Source organism: Zalophus californianus, chromosome 10, assembly GCF_009762305.2.
Source record: "Zalophus californianus isolate mZalCal1 chromosome 10, mZalCal1.pri.v2, whole genome shotgun sequence".
In the NCBI taxonomy this organism is placed as follows: domain Eukaryota; kingdom Metazoa; phylum Chordata; class Mammalia; order Carnivora; family Otariidae; genus Zalophus; species Zalophus californianus.
This window is the reverse complement of record NC_045604.1, coordinates 1514305-1535971: the sequence shown is the minus strand read 5'-3', so window position 1 is coordinate 1535971 and position 21667 is coordinate 1514305. Positions and strand designations below refer to the sequence as shown.

General features: G+C 44.2%; 2 protein-coding genes across 8 annotated transcripts in view; one reads left to right on the top strand and one right to left on the bottom strand.

Annotated features, from left to right (window-relative positions):
* DAP3 (death associated protein 3) overlaps positions 1–5773 on the bottom strand; it is a 32605-nt gene extending 26832 nt beyond the window's left edge. For both annotated transcript variants that reach the window (XM_027610251.2, XM_027610253.2), the window contains exon 1: positions 5618–5773. The gene's annotated coding sequence lies outside the window, so the exon portion shown is untranslated. The remainder of the gene's footprint in view (positions 1–5617) is intronic.
* A 392-nt stretch (positions 5774–6165) lies between these two features.
* The window catches only part of ASH1L (ASH1 like histone lysine methyltransferase), a 195873-nt gene continuing 180371 nt past the window's right edge, over positions 6166–21667 (top strand). For 3 of the 6 annotated variants that reach the window (XM_035722526.1, XM_035722524.1, XM_027613238.2), the window contains exon 1: positions 6500–6815. The gene's annotated coding sequence lies outside the window, so the exon portion shown is untranslated. Of the gene's footprint in view, positions 6225–6499; positions 6816–19171; positions 19962–21667 lie in introns of those variants that run through there. The other 3 variants (XM_027613237.2, XM_035722523.1, XM_035722522.1) reach the window with 3 other exon arrangements.

The window sequence follows — 21667 nt, the reverse complement described above, 5'->3', positions numbered from 1 at the left end:
GTGAGAGACAGAGATAGAGAGAACACGAGTGGGGAGAAGAGGGAGAAGCAGCTCCCCACTGAGCAAGGAGCCTGATAACGGGGCTCGATCCCAGGACCCTGGGATCATGACCCGAGCCTAAGGCAAACGCTTAACTGGCTGGGCCACCCAGGCGCCCCGGCAATTCTTTATCTAAACCAGTGGTTCTCAACTGGGGCAATTTGCCCCCTGGGGGACATTTAGTAATGTCTGGATGCATTTTTGGTTGTCACAACTTGGGGGAGTAGTGCTGGCGACTAGTGTGTGGAGGCCAGGGATTTTGCTAACCATCCTGTCAGGCACAGAAAAGTCTCCCACAACAAATTACCCAGCCTCCAATGTCAATAGTGAGCGCTGAGGTTGAGAAAGATTGTTCTAAATCCTGAGTCCTAAGGAAAAATTTGGTTCATGGAGACTAATCTCACTGCTTTCATAATTTTAGTTAGAAAAAACAGGATTCGTTATGCTGCTTTCTGTAATCCTCATTATATCTACTTCCCCAGGTTTGGGCTCTCGAAGTAAAGGCATTTCTTTGAAACACACTGATTATGACGAACCTGAATAAGTGCAAAGCTCTGCAAGCTCTGGGTTGTACTACCGCTACCATCCTCCTCAACAAACTGAACCCGTGAAACACTGGAGGCTTCTGAAGCCTTCACAGAAGGCATGTTACATGAACGTGCATGCCCAGCCTTACCACCCTACAACTTTAGAGCTCAGGTTGTTGAGGTTGTTGAGCTCAACCCAATGGTGCATTAGATTAGTGAAGTGGAGATGCATGAAGACTTAAAGAAAAAGATATACAAAAACAATCTGATCTATGGTGGTGCTCATGTTGCAGGTAACTTTTTTTCTTTGATTTGTAATGTTATTAACAATAATTAGCAATATTAATAATATTGTTTATGTAATAACTGTCCAAACTTCAGTAAGGTGTCCATGTCAAAGATTTTTTTTTTATGGGACCTAAGCAAAACCATTTTTACAGTGACATAACAGAAGAGATTGCTATGTATATTAGATTATTCAACTACAACACTGTTTCTAATCTTAAAATGGAAAGAACCGAAATATCTGTCACCAGCGGATAAACAGCATATCCATACAATGCAACATCATGCAGCTGTTTAGAAACAAAACAACCCTAGGAGCTCTCTGCATACTAATGAAGAAAAATCTCCAATATGTATTAAGTAGGGGATTAAAAGCACAGAACAATGTATACAGTTAGCTATCACTTATGTAGAAGGGGGAAAATATATATACAATTTGTAAAAAGGTCCATATTTTGAAGGATATACAAAAATTGTTAATACTGGTTGCTTTCAGGGAGAAGGCATGGGTTCCCATGGGGGCAGGAAAAGGGAGGGTGGTATCTTTTGTACTTTTGGAATCTAAACCCCTTTGCTATATTACCTAGGCAAAGAGTAAATTTTACAAAATTAAATCAACAAACCCTTAGTGAAATCCTTTAAAGCTAACACATAATTTTCTGCATGAATTATACTTCTGTGGATAGAAAACCTTGCTGCATCAAACTGTTAGAGATTGAAAAGAAGTAATTAAAAGTAGTGGGTCCTTACCCCAACACCACATCTAAATCTACCTCAAGACTGTTTGATAAGCCCTTTGCATTCTCAGATGAGTACGTTTCACATAACATTTTCTACAGGAAAAAACAACACTGTTTTAAGCTCGTAGAAGTCTTTTTTTCCTTCTCTCTGCGCCCAAGCTTCCTAGTTGTAAAACAAGGGCACTCTAGTGCATTTTCCAGACATTTCCCTCCCCTGGCAATTGAACTTTTACCGAGCAAAGAGCAATGACAGCACTAAGAGAAAAGAGAAAAAAGGACTGTGCTGGTCAAGGCAGAAGTAAGGAGCATCCGCACTGATGTTTCCTTTCTTCCAGGGACTCAGGCACGTTGGAAAATAATGCAGGGCTCCAACGACAGCAATACCTAACGTAGTACTAACACTTTCTGTAAGTCAGGGACTGCTCTAAGTGCTCTATGTGAATTAGCTCATTTTACTTTTACAACAACCCTATGATGTAGGTAGTATCTCCAATTTACAAACAGGGAAAACAGAGTGGCAAGTATGGCAGAATGGTTAAAACCATGGACTGTATAATCTAAGTGTTGAAATTTGAAACCTGGCTCTCCTACTTCATAGCTGCGTGACCTTGAGCAAGTTACTTAAACTTTGTGTGGCTGTTTCCTCATTTCTAAATGGAGGTAACTGTAGTATTTAAGTCTACAATGTGTTACTACCACTAAGGTTCTACCTTACTTTTCACACCTAGGCTTTGCACCCATGCAGTCTGGAGTGTCCATTGATAACTTTACTAATAAGCAATCCATCACCTGAAGAAATAGTTTAAAATCTTGGTCCCCCCACCTCCAAAATTTCAGAGTTCTTCCCTTCTTAAAAGAAAATTATTTAGACTATTATGCTTACATAGCATTTAGCCACAACTTGTCAGATGTAAAGTCAATCATGATGACATTCTAGTTGACTTTTATCTTTAAAAATTTTTAACATTTGAAACCTTATTTTGAAGTTTGTAGTGAAAAGGTTTTCCTGCTTATCTATCCTGCATTTAGACAACACCCCAGCAAGGAAGCACCATGAAATAAATGTTTAATTGCTTCTATTCTAGTAGCCAAGTCTGAAGACAGCTTAGTTAGCTAAGACTGCTGCTGTACAGTAGGACCAGAGAACCCAGCTGTCCATTTACAGCTTGGGGACTGATGCCAGAAGCAGAGCAGCAGGGAAATACTGGAAATCTAGGCAGCTTGGTTGAGTGCAGATCACTTTACTTGGGGCAAACTTTCGGTTGAACCATACCCTCATTTTATGGATCAAAGCACAGAGGTGCCTGGGTGGCACAGTCGGTTAAGCGTCGACTCTTCATTTCGGCTCAGGTCATGATCTCAGGGTCCTGGGATCAAGCCCCATGTCTGGCTCCATGCTCAGCGCGGAGTCTGCTTGTCCCTCTCCCTCTGCTCATTCCCCTCCACCCTTCCGCCTGCTCGTGCTCTCTCAAATAAATCTTAAAAACAAAACAAACTCTTCTTTAATTTTTATTTTTTAAAAATTTTTAAAAAGATTTTATTTATTTGAGAGAGAGAGAGACAGAGAGAAAGGGAACACAAGCAAAGGGAGTGTGAGAGGGGAAGCAGGCTTCCCGCTGAGCAGGGAGCCCGATGCGGGTGCGGGCGGGGTTCGATCCCAGGATCCTGGGATCATGACCTGAGCGGAAGGCAGCCGCTTTAGCGACTGAGCCACCCAGGCGCCCCAAACAAAACAAATTCTTGAATTAAAGCACAAAACCACAATCCAAGGCAGGTATTCTGGAGCTTAATCATGACTTGGCTCCCCTTTCTGCATTAATTTCTAGCTGCTGTGACAAATTACCACAAACTTAGTAGCATAAAACAACACAAGTTTGTCACCTCAGAGTTCTGTGGTTTAGAAGTCCAAAATCAAAGGGTATATGTACAGTTGTGTTCTGCTGGATGCTCCAGTAGAGAACCTGGTTTTTTGACTTTTGCAGTTTTTAGAGGCTGCTCTTTCATCTTCAGCGCCTGCAACAGCTGGTCAAGCCTTTGTCATACGGCAGCACTCAGACATTGACTTTTCTGCTCCCTCTTCCATCTTTTCACAACTCTTGGACTTACAGTGGGCCTACCACATAATCCAGGATAATCTCCCTATTTTAAGGTTAGCTGATTAGCAAACCTAATTCCATCTGCGTCCTTAATTCCCTCTTGCCATGTAACATATGCACAGGATCCAGGGACTGGGCCATGGGCATCTTTGGGGGACCATTATTCTGCCTTCCATACCTTCCTTGGTTCGAGTAATTCAGGTGTCATTCATTCAATAAGGTCATTTTACTGAGTACTTAATATAGTTTAGGAGACACTGGAGCTTATACAAAAGAACAGGGTACTATCTTGTCTATACTTAAGTGACAATTCATGAAAGCAAGATGAAGGCAGAAACCATAAGTAAGCACCCTTCTCTGTATACGGGTGCAGTGGAATCCATTGTCTTTTCTTCGTAGCATATATACTTATGTTGGTGATGACAAATTTTTACTACGAAAACAATGTGGTATCGTGAAAAAGATTTTCAGGACAGGCACAGTTAAAAGATTTTATTTGTGAGAGAGCACAAGCATGAGTGGGGGAGGGGCAGAGGGACAAGCAGACTCCCTCCTGAGCAGGGCTCAATCCCAGGACCCTGAGATCATGACCTGAGCAGAAGTCAGACGCTTAACGGACTGAGCCACCCAGGCACCCCAGGCAAAGTGAAATCTCAAGATAAAGTTACTGGACTTCTCTGAGCCTCAGGCTGATGATATACCTCAAAGCGTTATTAAAGCAGGAACACACGCTCTACCGATATGGCATTCCACAAATGTTTCTCTTTCCCTTCTCGGATTTTAAGTATCTAACATTCTTTTAACATTTCCACTACTTACATCGCACCAGAGTTATAAAAGAATACACGAGAAGTGTTAGACCTAGTCCCTGCCATCAAATTAAAAATGTTGGTAGGGTAACACATTTGCACGTACGACACAATGAAAGAAAGATCAAAGTAAACCTAGATAGGCTCCATAAAAGAGCTGAGACTTAATACATGGTTAGGACAAGCAAACATATAGTGAGGTCATTAAAGCTGACTTCCTCTTTACCTTAAAAAATACAAAGCAAACAAACAAAACCTGATCCATACATTGAAATGTGGAAAAGGGGGTATGTCTACTTGAACTTTAGAGCTTGAATAGGGTTTTGAGCTCAATCTAGCAGAGTGATTTTCAAACTGTTTCCTGGATCCCTACAAGTCCACAGGAGTGAAGGAAAGGGAACCCAAGGAGATCCCTCCGGGAATGTAGTCTGGCTTACCCTTTGGATGAAACTAAAAACTGGATTAGGCAGACTCCGGGTTCCGACAGTTCATAGTTCTCCTGAATTCCCTCATCAAGAAAAAGTAGGTGTTGGGGCCAAACGTTGAGAAAGCAGCATCAGGAGCTGCAGAAATCTGCCAGGTCTCGGTTCGCACGGTTTTGTGAACCGTTCGGAGAACAGGACACACACTACCAACTGCACCCACAAACCTGACCTGCACCAGGTCCGTGAACGGGAACACTCTCTGCTTGGCGTGTAGTATCTCACCAACACTGAAGGCCGATTTGGACTCAACTAATTTTTACGTCCACTTTTTCGGGTTTTTTTGTTTTTTTGTTTTTTTGATAAGTAACGAAGAAAAACAACTTTCTGAAGGACACGCAAGAACGGGAAGACCGAGCCCAGCACTGAACTAGAAATACGTGGTTTCTCTACCCTCTGCCTTCAAGCTGCCTGGTGAGGGTGAGGATGTATCACGCAGCCAAGGGCACCGCGTCAAAGTGCTCACACGCACCGTGCGGGACACAGCGGCGAGAAACCCAAGCAGTCCAGGCTGCGCTCTACAACACAAAGGAAGAAAGGCGACCAGCGCGCGGGTTCCCCGGCGGGTCCAAGTCCGCCACACGGAGCCCAGAAGGAAGCCCCCAGGACGGCCGCCGGTCCCGGGGCCCCACCCCCTACCTCGCGGGGGCTCGGATCCTGCACCCTTGCCTCGAGGGCGCAGCCCCGGCGCCGCTCCTGCCCCGGCGACCGGCGCGGCGGGGCTTCCAGGGCCGCGAGCAGCACGCACCGCCGACAGCCGGCCGCTCTCCGCGCTTCCCGCAGAAGACAGGCGAGCTCGGGCCGTTCGGCAGGAAGCTGCTCACCGCGCAGCCGCCGCGGCCTCCAAACGCCGGCCGGCGGAGGGGAGCCAGGCCGCCCTCGAGGCGCCCACCGCGGCCCGGCGGCGGAGCGCGGAGGGCGGCCTCGGCGGCGCGGCGCGGCGGCCGGGGAGGTGAGGCGGCCCGGGCCTCTGCCCGCCCCGCGCGTGGCTCCAGCCCTCACGACAGCCCCGCCGCGGCGCCGGCCCTCCCCCCTCCCGCTCCTGCGGCCGCGGGAATGGAACGGTCCGGCGGGGGGGATTGTGGGAGGCGCACGCGCGAGGGGCGGAGGGCATGTGGGGGGGCGGCGGCGGCGGCGGCGGCGGCGGCGGCGGCCGTGGCGGCGGTTGGTGGCCGTGGGGGCGGGGAGGGGGGGAGGAAAGAAGAGGCGGTGGAGGAGGAGGAGGCTGGGGCTCGCGCCGCCGAAGGTACGCGTGAGGGCCCGCGCCCGACCGTCCTGACAGGGGCCGAGGGGGAGCGGGGGGCCGCGCGCGCGAGCGCCGACGGGCCGGCGGGTGCGCCAGGCGGCCGAAGGCGGGGGCCGGGGCCAGAGCGAGCGGCGAGCCCGGAGACCGTCCGGCGCGTGCGGGCGGGCGTGCGCGCTCCGCCGTCCGAGTCGGGGGCGGGGGGGGCGGCGGGGGGAGGCCGCGGGGAGGGACTGGTGGGAGGTGGGGGGGCGCGAGGCGCCCTTCGCTCGCGCCCGCCCTCCCTCCCGAGCAGCCGCCGCCGCCGCCGCTCTGCCGCCGCCGCTCCCGCCGCCATTTTGGGTTCGCTTTGCGGAGGGGGAGACGATCCCCGGCTCGGTTGCGGGACCGCCTCCCCTCGGTGGCCCTTGCTCAGCCCCACGCCTTTCCCTTCTGTTCGCTCGCATTTCCGCCAGTCCGCGCACCCGCGGGCCGCCTCCTGACAAGCGGCAGGGATCCGCCGCCGACCCGGGGACGCGGAGGAGCCCGCTGGCGGCCGCCCCCCTTCCCCGCTTCCCTGCCCTCTCCTCTCGCTCGGCCGCGGCCTCTGACACGGTGAGCAGAACCGCCCGCGGAGGCTTCGGGCCTAAGCGCCCCGTGAGCGGGGCGAGCCTGGGCGGCCCGGGGGCCACTGTCACCTCCCGGACCTGGACCTGCGCGGAGCGGCGGCAGGGGTGGGGGAGGGGAGGGAGGCGAGGGGATCCTGAGCGGGGCCCGGGAAGTCCCGCCCGGCGGGGGGGTGAGGGGTGTCCCCGCCGGGCGGGCTCCCGGCGCGGGGGGAGGGGGCGGGAAAGTCGGCGGGCGGAGGCGGAGCCGCCCGGGCCCCTGACAGGTTGGTCGGCGCGGCGCGAGCATCCCCGCGGGCCTGGGCAGAGTGGCCCGGGCGGTGGGCTCCGGGGGTGCGCGGCCCGCGTCGGGCCGTCCGTCGGGCGGGTGTTGCTGGGGCGTTGGGACACGGAAGGCCGTGGTTTTGGTCTGCGAGGCAGATGGTCCGCCGCTGTGGAGCGGCTGTGTGTGTGTGTGCGTGCGCGAGGCAGGAAAGTGTTCCGGGAGAGTTGGCTCGGATCGGCCCAAGTGCGCCGAGTTCCCCTCACGGGTTACCTCGTTTCTGAAAGAAAACTGGGGATGTTCCCTTCCGGCTGACACGCGTGTGTGCTGTCGAAACTGGCAGCGCCTTCCTGCTGGGGGGAAGGGGCGTCATGGCGCTGCCGCACACGGCGGAGCGTCGCCGCGCGAGGCCGCGGACGGGGGCGCCCGCCGTGGCCGTGGCCTCGGGAGGAGTTCCGTGACAGTGCGACCCCCGGGGCGCCCGCAAGCGAGCAGTGCCCGCGAGGCCGTGGGGAAGGCCTGAGTCGGCGGTAGCGCTTACGTGGGCTGAAGCCTCCAGCGCCGGCTGCGCGGTCTCAGCCCTCCGCGTGCAGACGGTCGAGTGGACGTTTTCTCCCGTTTGTCGAGCAGGGAGTGCGGCGTGAAGAGAGCCTTTTTCCAAGGTCACACCCTTTCGGTTGGTGACCACGTTGAGACGCGGCCTCACGTGTCGTGAGCGCCCGTCGGCAGTCCGTTCCCCGCACGCCTCGGGCACCCCGGGAGCTCTCGTGCCAGCAGCCGGGGCCTCCAGAACGAGAGGGGCACATGCGGCGGGCTGGATCGGCGCCGCCGGAGGTCAGCTGTGTCACACAGCTGTCCGGCTCGTAGGTTGGCCTGTCGGGGGTGGGCGTCCGCAGCCAGCTTCCTTCTCGTTGGTGGAGGAACCGGGGCCTTTCTGAGCCTGAGCTCGAGGACTTGAGGGAGGGGAGTCTTCCACGGCCGGAGCTGGAGCTGGAGCAGCTGACCGCCTACCTTTAGGTCTGTGGGAGGGAGGATCTTCTTCCATTCATTCAGCGGCTTACTGAATAACTACTCAGTAAGTGGCCCCTGCCTTGGGGTGAGAGTAATCAAGGTGACCCTGTTGAAACAAGCTGGGTGCCTCCGAGGGGACTTGCCCTGACAGTGGCGGGTTATTAAGCCCAGCAAGGAGGACGAGTCCGTGTTGGGATTGAAACTAAAGCTTTCCTGAAAAGTCTGTTCAGCGTGCAGGGAATTTACATACCCCAGACATTTTTACGTGCAAGGGTCCAAGCCTGTTTACCGGTCTGAAAGCGTGGCAAGTTTGCGATACAGTGTGCCTTACGCCTTTTCTTGGGGCATTTATGAATAAACTTTTGAGGATCTGCGAACTGTTGCTATCCATTCCTGTGGATAGTGGAACTTTTTGGCTCAGCTGAAGTTCTTTAAAGGCTAATTTTGCAGTAAGGATCCCGTCAGTGGATATGAGGGAAAAATGCTCGAACTGAGGCAGCTTAACTGTATTATCTCTGGAAAATAGAGTTTTTGACATGCTAGATTAGTAGTTCTTAAAGTTTTTTTGGGTCACTTATCCTTCTAAGAATCTGATGAAAGACCCTCACTGTTAAGTGAGCGTAAGCACAATCACACAAATTATGCATGCAATTCCAGGAACTTAAATTGTGATGAAGTAGAACCTTTTTATATTTAGGTCTCATTTGAAAGCCTTTTAAAATACATAGAGCTTTGTTTGGAGATGAAGATGTTGGTATGAGTTTCAGGTGAAAGACTCTGTGACAGTTTTTGAGTGTGCTGAATAGTAAGGAGAACTTTAAGGTCATGTCTTTTATTCTTTTATTTTATTTTTTTTTTTAAGATTTTTATTTATTTGAGAGAGAGAGAGAGAGAGAGAGAGAGAGACAGCATGAGCGGGGAGAGGGTCAGAAGGAGAAGCAGGGGAGCCCGATGTGAGACTCAGTCCCAGGACTCCGGGCTCATGACCTGAGCCGAAGGCAGTTAGTTGCTTAACCAACTGAGCCACCCAGGCGCCCTTATTCTTTATTCTTTACAAATTCCTTTTTGCAGTGTTAGTACATGATTCTGAATTAGGTGGTAAGAAAATATATTGCTCAAATATTTATAGCTTTATTCTTTTCCTTTCTATTCTTAAACTTCTCTTTCCAGTTTTGTACTGGGACTGAAGCTCCTGAGGCTCATTTACTGGAGTTTATGTTATGTATAACAAACATTATCGACTCAATTCTATGCGGGAGACACAAAGCTGAGTAATATATGGCCTCTGTCCCTGGAGAGATTCTAATCCAGTAGAAGCTAAGGATTCTGTGGTGGTGGAGGTTTTCAAAAGGGCAAAGAGGAGGGAAGAATATTCCTGGAAGTCGAGGTTTCGTGACTTAATTGCGGAGTTTTTGCCGTTAATAATTCTCGGGAAGCTATAAAGTCTTCCCACTCTCTATGCAACTTGTAGCTGTGATATGTGTTTTGGTATCATCTGGTGTTTTTGAAAAGGAGGCACACTTTGGTTGCATTTCTTATCTTGTTTTCAATGTATTTCTGTGGTGAGTTTGTAACAGAGGTCTTAATGTAATTTTTTTGGGTGTGCATGCATCCAGGAAACTCTTCTGAGGTAAAATGCAGTAGCTATTTGACAGACTACCCGTGAATCTAGTACTGGAAATTTAAAATAATCACTGCATTTTTAAAAGAACAAGAAATTCAGGAAGGTGTTTGGCTAGCACAGATTACAGTATTCGGTAAGATAACGGAAAGATCTGAAGAAAAATGGTGTGATTGTCTCTTCTCTGTAAGAATGTCTTGGAAATTTGTGAAAAGTTTAATATTTTCTCTAATTTTTACCTTGGGTAGTAAATTTGTGGGTTTTTAAAATAACATACACATGTGTGTAGTGCATATAGATACATATTTATATAGTCTTGGATGTATGAGATACTTCATTATTTAAAAAATAATGCTCGTACAAGGGGCGCCTGGGTGGCTCAGTCGTTAGGCGTCTGCCTTCGGCTCAGGTCATGGTCCCGGGGTCCTGGAATCGAGCCCCGCATCGGGCTCCCTGCTCCGCAGGAAGCCTGCTTCTCCCTTTCTCACTCCCACTGCTTGTGTTCCCTCTCTCACTGTGTATCTCTCTGTCAAATAAATAAATAAAATAAAAATAAAAACAATGCTTGTAATAATTACAAAAAATTATTCAGGATCTTTAAGGATCAGGTAATGAAAGCAATTTTCATGTCATATTTTTGAGTTGTGTTCTAAAATGTGGAACATAACTTTATTCCTATATATCTTGCTAGGCATTGTGTCTTTATGGCATTAGCAGTACCACTTGAGGTTTTATCCTGTCTTCTTCCAGGACTTAGAAATAAAGAAGTGGCCACATTCAGTCCTGCCAGAATGATCTGCCTATACACAGTGGAGAAGTTTTACCATATCTGTAGGTGATGCATCTCTAGTTAAAAATTTCATATTTCTATTTGAGTTATGTGTGTTGGTCTGAGTCGTTTAAAGGTAACATACAGTCTTACTGATGTCTGCTGTGAGGTCTACTTTGTGTCAGCCTTTCTGGAAGCATGAAATGTCTTTAAACCTGGTTGCTGTAAAAGAGGGAAATGAAAGTAATTTTTGTTTTGAGTTATTTTGCTACTTTTTTAAAATTATTTTTTTTTCTTTAAATTGTAATTTTTGTTTATATTTTGTATGGAGAGGTTAGCTTTTCAAACTTATGATTTGTTTTCTTAGTTAATGGTAACTGTCAATCTTACATTTCATGAAATCAGTATTTTAGTGACTGCCTCATTGGGGGTGGTTAATGGCAGTGTGATGTTGACACAACATAATAAATTACAGATTTAAGTGATGACAGAAATTTAATAACCTTGTTATTTCAAGAGTTGTATTGCCTTCATTGAACATCTAACTTTTGTACATTTGAAGAATCTATAAAATTTATTTTAGCATTAATTGGTTTTGCTTTTCATAGTTTTTAGTCGTTTGCTCTCAGACATATGCAAGTTGACGACAGGATTGTATACTTTTTCCATTTTATTTTGTTCATTTTTTAAATGTGGGAAATTTCAAACATAACAGAAACGAAGAGAATAGTGTAGTGAGTTCTTATGTACTCAACATCCAGCTTCAGCAGTTACCACCACCCAGTCATCACACTGTATATATCCCCATCTACTGACCTCTCTGCCGCCTCCCCTGCTCTGCTTTGCTTATTTTGAAGCAAATCTTTTCAGATATTACATAATTTCATTCATAAATACTTCAGTGTATGCATTCTTTTGACACTTTAATGGGGAATTATTTCTCCATAGTTAGGTCTATATAACTTTTTAAATAAAAGTATCTGATGATAAGTGGAATTGAACTACTTCTAATCTATTTTACCTGTCAGTAGGGATTCCTTCCCCCTGCAAACTGTAAGAAATGAACGGAGTAGAATTCACCTCACTGGGGCGCCTGGGTGGCTCAGTTGTTAAGCGTCTGCCTTCGGCTCAGGTCATGATCCCTGGGTCCTGGGATCCAGCCCCGAGCCCCCCCATCAGGCTCCCTGCTCAGCAGGAAGCCTGCTTCTCCCTCTCCCACTCCCCCTGCTTGTGTTCCCTGTCTCGCTATCTCTCTCTGTCAAATAAATAAAAGCTTAAAAAAAAAAAAAAAAGAATTCACCTCACTGCTTTTTAGATGTTTGCATTGAAAAATGCAAACAGTTCCTGTGTTTGCCAGAAAAGCTTATCAGCTTTTTTCTAATGTACAAGTGAGAAATAATGTGTCTCTTATAGTCTGTTTTTTTTAAGTACTAGTAACAAGATGCTAAAAACATTTTTGAGTTCTTCTTGTTCTTGATTTTCTAACTGGATCTAATTACTACTAAGAAATCAGATAATACTGGTGATGTTGAACAGGAGCTGAAAGTGGTCTAAAATCAGCTTGAACAGTATGAAATAACATTGTTTTGAATTTTGAAATTTTAATTGTGGTCATTTGAAAGTCCATACCGTTGCTTCAGTTGTTATATACAAACCATGGTACAGAACAGGGTAATCATGACTAGTATGGAAATATTGTAGAAAAAGAAAGTAAATATTCCTGTCGTTACAAAGATGTATCAGAATGTACAGATTTGAAGTGATTGCCAGTAAAGTAGAATTTAGGCTTCTATAAAAGGCTGACGGTTATAATTATGAATGTAAGTTCTATCGCTAGTGAAACTTTGGTTAACTTATCTTTTGTTATAGTTTATGTTACAGTCCCACAGTAAATAAATCATGAATCTTTGACTTGTTTTACATTTTATCTTTTCCACACTTGATACCAAATCACTCTTCTCATTCCGTCTTATTTGTCCTAAGACCCCAGGTGGACAGTGTCAGATTAAGAAAGTAGCTGTATTGTTGGCTTCTTGATATAAGGGACATTATTTAGAATAGGGAGGAGTTATTCCTTATGATATGATTTTTTAAATTCAGCACTGCTGAAAATGAAAGCACCAGAATTTAAATGTTTAATATAAGAAGCCTAATAGGGCTGAATGGAGAGAATTTAAAAGATTGTCTTTGAAAGAAGAAACTGCTATCTCTGACATTTGAGGAAATGGGGGAGTGAATCAATCATGTGTAATAACTCCTGGGTAAACAATAATATATGTAGTATAAAGGTCTTCAAAGAAGATTGGAGGATCTAAATCACACGTATAGATTACATCAAGTGAAGTGATAACATGTTAGGAAGTTAAAATTTATTTATTTATTTATTTTTTATTAAAGATTTTATTTATTTGAGAGAGAATGAGAGAGAAAGAGCACGAGAGGGAAGAGGGTCAGAGGGAGAAGCAGACTCCCCGCTGAGCAGGGAGCCCGATGCGGGACTCGATCCCGGGACTCCAGGATCATGACTTGAGCCAAAGGCAGTCGCTTAACCAACTGAGCCACCCAGGCGCCCGGAAGTTAAAATTTAGATGCAGAAGCATATCAAAGAAGAAAGAGTAATCACCTTGCAACTACAAGGAGAGATTTAAGTTAATTTTGTGTATGTGTGTGTAAAGAAAAAATGTTATATAAATGTAGGTAAAGTCAAAGTTTAATTCTATTTTTTTAATTTATTTAAGATTTTATTTATTTGACAGAGAGAGAGCACAAGTAGGCAGAGGGAGAGGGAGAAGCAGGCTCTCCGCGGAGCAGGAAGCCTGATGCGGGGCTCGATCCCAGGACCTGAGGATCACGACCTGAGCTGAAGGCAGCCGCTTAACCAGCTGAGCCACCCAGGCACCCCTTAATTCTGTTTAACAAGTATTCTTTCTGCGGCACCTGGGTGGCTCATTCGGCTGAACATCCAACTCTTGATTTCATCTCATGTCTTGATCTCCGTACTGGGACTGGAGCCTACTTTTAAAAAAATAAAAACAAGTATTCTTTCTGTTCATCTCTCATTCAACCAACTAACATTTTTCCAATGCTTATCGCATTTCCATTTCTGTACTTAGGTGTTGGGAGAAGAGATTTTTTTTTTTTCCCCTGCCTCAGAAAGTAGTAAATCTTTGGGCACCTGGGTGGCTCAGGTCATGATCCTGGAGTCCCGGGATCGAGTCCCACATTGGGCTCCCTGCCGAGCAGGGAGTCTGCTTCTCCCTCTGACCCTCCCCCCTCTCGTGTGCTCTCTCTCTCTCAAATAAATAAAATATTAAAAAAAAATAGTGAATCTACTAAGAGGAACGTCATGTTAACAAACATTATGATATACAGCATAGTACATTTCTCCCAGGTAGAGAAGGGAAAAATTTATTAAATCTGTGGAGAGAAAGAAAAGGTTAAGGATAGCTTCCTGCAAGGAGGGAAGAGCCAGGTGTTAAAGGATAAATGTGAGGTACTCAGGAAGGCTTAGAGGGGCGTTCTCGGTAGGGGAAGATCATCTGCAAAGGTATGAAAATGAAAATGACAGCAGAATGAGTTTAGGGGACTGCAGTTTGGATCTGTACTTTCTGCCTGTTTTCCTATGATTTCCTGTGTCTTCCAATATTGTGTAAGGTTGGGTTTTGTACTTAAGAGATCATCAACAGAACAAAGGTGGAACTGTGTTCCATGCACTCTTAGACAAAATAGTACTATGCTGTTATTGTTAAAGGTAATTTCTAACGAAGATTAAAATCAAGAAAATAATTGTTTGTTTTAGTTACTCAAAAAACTTTTACTAGAACATAGTCCACTCCTTCAACATCTTAGTTAATGTGGCATTGATTATTATAATATGCATCCAGACAAATAAAGACATTGTATAATTGCTTTTCTTTTTTTTTTTTTTTTTTTTTTTTTTTTAAAGGTTTATTTATTTATTTTGAGAGAGTGAGAATGAGAGAGAGAGAGTACATGAGAGGGGAGGGTTAGAGGGAGAAGCAGGCTCCTCGCCGAGCAGGGAGCCCGATGCGGGACTCGATCCTGGGACTCCAGGATCATGACCTGAGCCGAAGGCAGTTGCTTAACCAACTGAGCCACCCAGGTGCCCCGTATAATTGCTTTTCTTAATAATGAACAAATCTCCCAACCTTCACATTTGTATATTTCCCCTCAATTTGTTGAGAATCCTAAATAGTGATTAAGATCATGGAGTCAGAAATCAGATTGACTAGGCTCAGGTCCCAGTTTTGCTACTTACTGTATAATCTTTAGCAAAATACTTAACGGTCTTTGGTTTTCTTGACTGTAAAATGACGATAATACTTACAGCATAGGGCTGTTGAAAGATTGTACCAGATAATATGTGAAAAGTGCTTAGCACCATGTATGTCATGTAGCAAGTACGTATGTAATACAGATTATTAGTTTCTCTTATTTATTTCCTGAAAAGAGAAAACATTTTTAGGAAAGCAAATGACCTCCCTTGTATACGATGCCCGTAGGAGGTAAGAATACACAAAATACATTTTTGAAAGTATGTATAAATGACTTTGCTACATGTATATATATTTTTTCTAATTCTCGATTTATGTTACATTCCTTACCTATGAATTCTTTTGTGTTCTCCCACTTAACTTCAGACTAGGCTTTTTTTTTTTTTTTTTTTAAGATTTTATGTTTAAGTAATCTCTGCATAGACCCAACATGGGACTAGAATTTACAACTCCAAGATCAAGAGTCACATGCCCTATCAACTGATCCAGGTGCCCCGAGACTAGGCTTTTATGTTTGGCTGCTGCTTCTTACCAAATCAAGGACTTGTCTCCAAAGTGAACAGGAATATATATCTTTTAGTGTGAAGTTTTTGGGGCGGAGAACCTTAAGTCTTTGAACTGAATTGGGTTTAGTTAGGACAGTTCTCTATTTATTAAAGATTTTATTTATTTGAGGGAAAAGAGAGCATGCGTACACGCATGATGGAGGGAGAGGGAGAAGCAGACTCCCTGCTGAGCAGGGAGCCCGAAGTGGGGCTTAATCCCAGGACCCTGAGATCATGACCTGAGCTGAAAGCAGACGCTTAACAGACTGAAGACTGAGCCACCCAGGTGCCCCGGGACAGTTCTCTTTAAAGCTGATGAGCACTTCCTTGATTTTTAGGAGCCCAGTGTATTCTTCCATAGCAGAACCCATTGCTTTCACTATACCACCTTACTTTATTGTTTATTATGTGCTAGACTTTAGGATACAGTGATGAATGAATAAAATAAGGTCCTTGGGCATTTTCATTTTACTCTTCCAGATCAAGATGTTTTAGTACTGCAGTAATGTGCTGCCACCACATTACATGTGGTTCAAGCAAGGTGTTGAAAGAATGTCTTGGGATAGGATTATTTTATGCCAGAGCAAGTCAGTTCTAGGACAGAAATCTCTTCCTCTTGAGGCTCTTTATTATGTGCCTGTGTTTAATCCAGGCAGTCTACTGGACAGTTAGTCCTTTGGGATATCAGTAGATTAAGTCCTCTGTTCAGAGTCAGATAAAAACTAAACGAGCATTCTGTCTCCTGTGCCTTCCAACAGAAGGAATATATATATATAGTCTTTCATTCAGTAAATATTAACTATATACTTATGTTATACCAGGTATTGTTCTAAGACCAGAGGGTAGTCCAGCAGTGAAAAAAGCAGAAGTCATTGCTTTCAGGGGCACCTACCTGGCTGCCTCAGTCATTGGAGCATGCAACTCTTGATCTCGGGGTCTGGAGTTCAAGTCCCACGTTGGGTGTAGAGATTACTTAAAAAAATCATTGGTAGGGGCGCCTGGGTGGCTCAGTCGTTGAGCATCTGCCTTCGGCTCAGGTCATGATCCTGGGGTTCTGGGATCGAGCCCCACATCGGGCTCCCTGCTTGGCGGAGAGCCTGCTTCTCCCTCTCCCACTCCCCCTGCTTGTGTTCCCTCTCTCGCTGTCTCTCTGTCAAATAAATAAAATCTTGAAAAAAAAAATCATTGGTGCTCACTTCTTGTAAGATATTAATAAATGGATATAATGTCATAGCATTTCACTATAGGTGTAAAGGAAATGTAAAGTAAGGGGATGTTCAGTGATTAGGGAAGTTCTTTGAGGCTGTGGTATTTGAGTAAAGACCTGAATGACACAAAGCACCCCATGCAGCTGTCCGGGGCGTGAGTATAAGCCCTGAGGCAGTAGTATGCTTGCTGTGTTTAAGAAATAAGAAAGGGTTAGAACAGAGTAAACAAGGTGGGGATGAATGATAGGAAACCGGTAGAAGAGGTAGCCAGGGGCTATATAACTTAGGGACTTAGAAGACTTGACTAACTGTGTAGATCTTATTCTAGACTTGATGGGAACCTGTTGGGAGGTTTGAACAGGGAAGTGACTTGATCTAGTATATACACTTCAAAAGGCAAGAATGATGCAACCGGAGTGACCAGTTAGGCCACTGTGATATTTGAGGCAAGAGATGATTGTAAGTTGAACTTAGGGTGTTATCAGGGAGATGGATTTGGGATACATTTTTAAAGGTGGGGGGACGATAACTTGGATTGGCTGTGGGGTCTGAGTAAAAGAGTAGTCAAGGTTGACTGCAATGATGGCCTCAACGTTGGGTGCCATTTACTGAAATTTGGAACACTGGGAGAGGCAGGTTTCAGGAGTGCGGAAATTAAGAATTTGGTTTGGATGTACTGACTTTGAGTTTTCTATTAAATGTTTCTGGTTGAGATATTGAGCAGGAAGTTTGATATATAAATCTCAGGATTGGGGCAAATATAAATTTGATAGTTGATCAGAGTAGAGATGCTGTTTAGAGCCATGGGACTTGATGAGATTACCTGGAGAGTGAGTGTAGATAGTCTTGAAATGAATTGTGGGGTATTCTTGACATTTAGAGGCATTTAATCAGTAATGCCAGGGCTGAAAGAATTGTTTGATAATTTTAGGAATAATACTTTCTTAAAAACTGGCAAGTACTAATTAGTAAAGACAGAGAGACAAAAATAAAATGGTTAATGAACCAGATTTATTTTAAATTATATTTTATTATGTTTTGTTAGTCACCATACATGACATCATTAGTTTTTGATGTAGTGTTCCATGATTCAGTGTTTGCATGTAACACCCAGTGCTCCACGCAGAACGTGCCCTCTTTAATACCCATCACCAGGCTAACCCATCCCCCTACCCCCCCTCCCCTCTAGAACCCTCAGTTTCTCAGAGTACATAGTCTCTCATGGTTCGTCTACAGATTTATTTTTTATCTGTTAAATAGCTTTTTGATTGTGCTGCAGAGATCAGAACACTCATACGAAACTAAAAGCCAAAGTGCCTGTTTTTACTAGATTACTCTGAAAAGATGTCCAGAATGGTCATTACCTTCCTAGATCTCCATTGTGGAGGGCAACAAAGTAAAATAAATAAATATAAATTTATAAAATAATGAAGTTCTGGGGTGCCTGGCTGGCTCAGTTGGAGGAGCATACAGCTTTTGATCCCAGGTTGGTGAGATTGAGCCCCATGTTGGATGTAGAGATTACTTAAATAAACTTTAAAAAATAATAAGAAAGTATCAAAAGACATGAAGCTTCTTACCCATTCACATGATAACCATTCCTGGCTTTGAAAATTTAGAGGGAGATCAAGCTGCCTCCTTTTCTTCTTTGGTCTATCACTGGGCATTGTTAAACCTTCCTTTAAAGAAGCTGGTTTTCATCTGTGGACTTACTGAGTCAGCACATTAATATCTGAGAATACATGTGTAAGACCCAATACTTGAAGGTATTAGGGGCTTGTTGAGGTTGACTTACTGCATATTTTGGGACATCTGGATTTGGGTAGGCATCTATTTAAATGTATTTGAGGTGTCAAAAATGGAAAGGAATAGAAATTACAGACAAAATCACAGCATGTAGGTTATTTTGTGTCATTGATTTAAAACCCTATCAGCAATCCTCTTAGCTACTGCATGAAACAGATACTCTCTTGCTTGAGTACATGACTTCACACTTGCCAGTCTACCTCTACCGTTAGGAAAATGTAGGGCCCATCTGTTGAATTGGCACTATGCCTGAAAGGCCAGTAGTTTTGGACTTTGTCAGTCCAGGAAGAGAAATTAATTCCAGAACATTGAGGGGAAACATTTCTAATAACATATTCCCCAGGGTTTATCTGACATCTTGTTGCAATTTTATAGAAATCACCAGAGAATTAAGGGTCCATCACGTATGATTTCTTTTTCCCATGTCAAAGTCAGAATCATCAGTTGTGTGCATTCGAGAGCCATTTCTTTTCCAAGTAAATGATGTCCTTAGGAAAACCCTACCAAAAGTTTCCAGGTAGGTTAGAGGTGATCTTCTTAAGTAGAAACTGAGATGTTTAAGATGGTAATATGATTTGGGATTCAGATAAGCCTCTCAAAATATTTCTAGTTGAATCTATTCCACAAAAATCTGGAAACTGTTCACTGAGACTTAGGTGGTTCAAAGTGGGCATCTTCTAGTTTCCTGGGTATCCATTCTGTACCTTACCTTAGAAGCTGATTTCAAAAACAGAGGATCGTAACTCCTTTTGTGGTGGTGGTGGTGGCAGTAGTTATGGGCCCCAATAAGAATATGAAATCTTTGTACCCTTTCCCAAAAAGTGCATATATACACATAAATTTTTTGCTATATAACTTTGGGGAGTTTTTAGGTAATTTTGGTTATAGGCCAATACCCTTGTTTCATAGGCCTCTTAATTATGAATGTTATGGAATGACAGTTGCATTCTTTACATTTTGTTCAACAGTGATTGCTCTTGAAAACAGAAGTAAACACATAAGGACAGTGGTAGTTGTTTGTGGGGAGTGGTTTAAGTAAATCTTTGCTTGACTGTCATCTGCACACCTACTTTTCCCCTTCACCATTTTGGTAATACAGTAATTTCTGGAGGATCATCAGCTAAAGCAGCATACCGCTGTTAAAATGGCAGGCTGGGTATAAGAAAAGCAGTTATTCTTCAAAATGGGTAAAATGGCAGCAAAGTGAGAATTACCTCACTGTGCCCCACCCTGATTGGCTTCCTTAGCTACATCCCACACACCTTTCTGAATGTAATTTCTAAATCCAAACCTGACTGTGTCTCTTGGCATAACAGACTGTTTAGCTCTTTCTTCAAGATCCTGTCTACCACTTCAGCTTTGTGTCTCACTGGGTCTCTCACCCTTGTGCTTCAGCTGTTTGGAACTGTCATCATTCCCAAACAGTTCGTTTATATCTCCATGACTTTCATGTTCCTCCCAGTGCCCGGCTGCTTAGAGAACACCTACCCATCTTCTGAGACAAAAGGTCAAGTTGATGCTGTGAAGCCTTACCTGGCCACCTTCCCCTCTTTTGGTGAACAATATGCACTCATTTCTCTTTGGCATATACCTAGGAGTGGAATTGCTGGGCCACAGGGTAAGCATATTTTTGTCTTTAGTAAATACTGTCAAACAGTTTTCCAAACTGATTGTCTGACTCTGTAACTGTACCAGGAATGTATAGGTGTTCCATTTGTTCCACATCTTCACCAACATTTGTTGTCATTCTTTTTAATTTTAGCCATTTTAGTGGGTAATAGTATTTCATTGTGGTATTGATTTGCATTTACCTGATTATTGGTGAGGTAGAGCATCTTTTAGTGCTTGTTGGATAATATATATTCTGAATGCAGTCCTTTTCTCCAATATATGCCTTGCACATAACATCCAATGTGTGGCTTGCCTTTTCACTCTCAACGGTGGTTTCTTTTGATGAACAGAAGTTCATATTTTTTATAAAGAGGTGTGTAGTTAGGAATGGGGGAAATGGAGAATTCCTTATCAACAGGTATGAAGTTTCAGTCAAGCAAGATGAATGAGCTCTGGAGATGTGCTGTATAACATTGTGCCTGTAGTCAACAGTACTGTCTTGCACACTTAAAAATTTGTTAAGAGGTAAATCTCACGTTAAGTGTTCTTACCACAATAAAATAATTAAAAAAATAAAAGATGTGTGTAATGTGCGGTAGTCCGTTAAATGGAAATGAACAGGAGAGGAATGTTTTAAGAAAATAGCTAGTCAGTAATAGAATATTGGGGTTAGAAAGTATGTCCCCAATTATTTGGGTTACTTTGCTCAATTTCATGTAGATATAAACACAAGAAGACTTTGAGAGGTATCGACATATGGTAGCTATGTGTATTTCAAATCTTTTCAAAATATGTTTTTATTGGATTCTTTAAAAAGATTTTAATTATTTATTTGAGAGAGAGAGCATGGGTGGGGAGGGTCAGAGGGAGAAGCAGACTCCTTGCTGAGCAGGGAGACCAATGCTGGACTCAGTCCTGGACTCCAGGATCATGACCTGAGCTGAAGGCAGTTACTTAACCAACTGAGCCACCCAGGCACCCTGTTTTTATTGGATTTTTGCTTAATTATGAAACTAATACAAATTCTGTAACAGGTCAAGAAAAAAATATACATAATTTTATTTCCCTTTTACTTCCAAACCCCTAAAATAACCAGTGCTGTTAGCTGGTGTATAATCATTTGTACTTATTTCTGTATGCATACAAATACATATGTGTTTTTTTTTCCTATTCCTTGCACATAGAATATCATGCTTGCTCTTTTACTGAAAAATGGCAGACATGGTTTTGTTTTTGTTTTTTTTTAAGATCTTATTTATTTGACAGAGGGAACACAAGCAGGGGGAGTGGGAGAGGGAGACGCAGGCTTCCCGCTGAGCACGGAGCCCAATGCAGGGCTCGAGCCCAAGACCCCGGGACCATGACCTGAGCCAAAGGCAGACGCTTAACAACTGAGCCACCCAGGCGCCCCATCAGACATGGTTCTATATTTGTGTGTGTGTTATGAATATATGTATGTCTTTTTTTTTCCTGTGGCCACATTAAGCAGTGCTATAATAAATCATTTATTAGTGCTTTTGTTTTTCTATGATAAGAATCTCAAAAGTAAAATTGCTATTGAAGTCTGAGAGTATATAAAACTTAAAATTGTCATAGATGCTGTAAGTATTGCTTTCCAGAATAAATAATGGTGGCCACTAGTGTTTATTTGCCTGTATACTTTGCTGGTAGTAGTTATCAGTGTTTTAAATTTCAACCAAACCGATGAGTGAA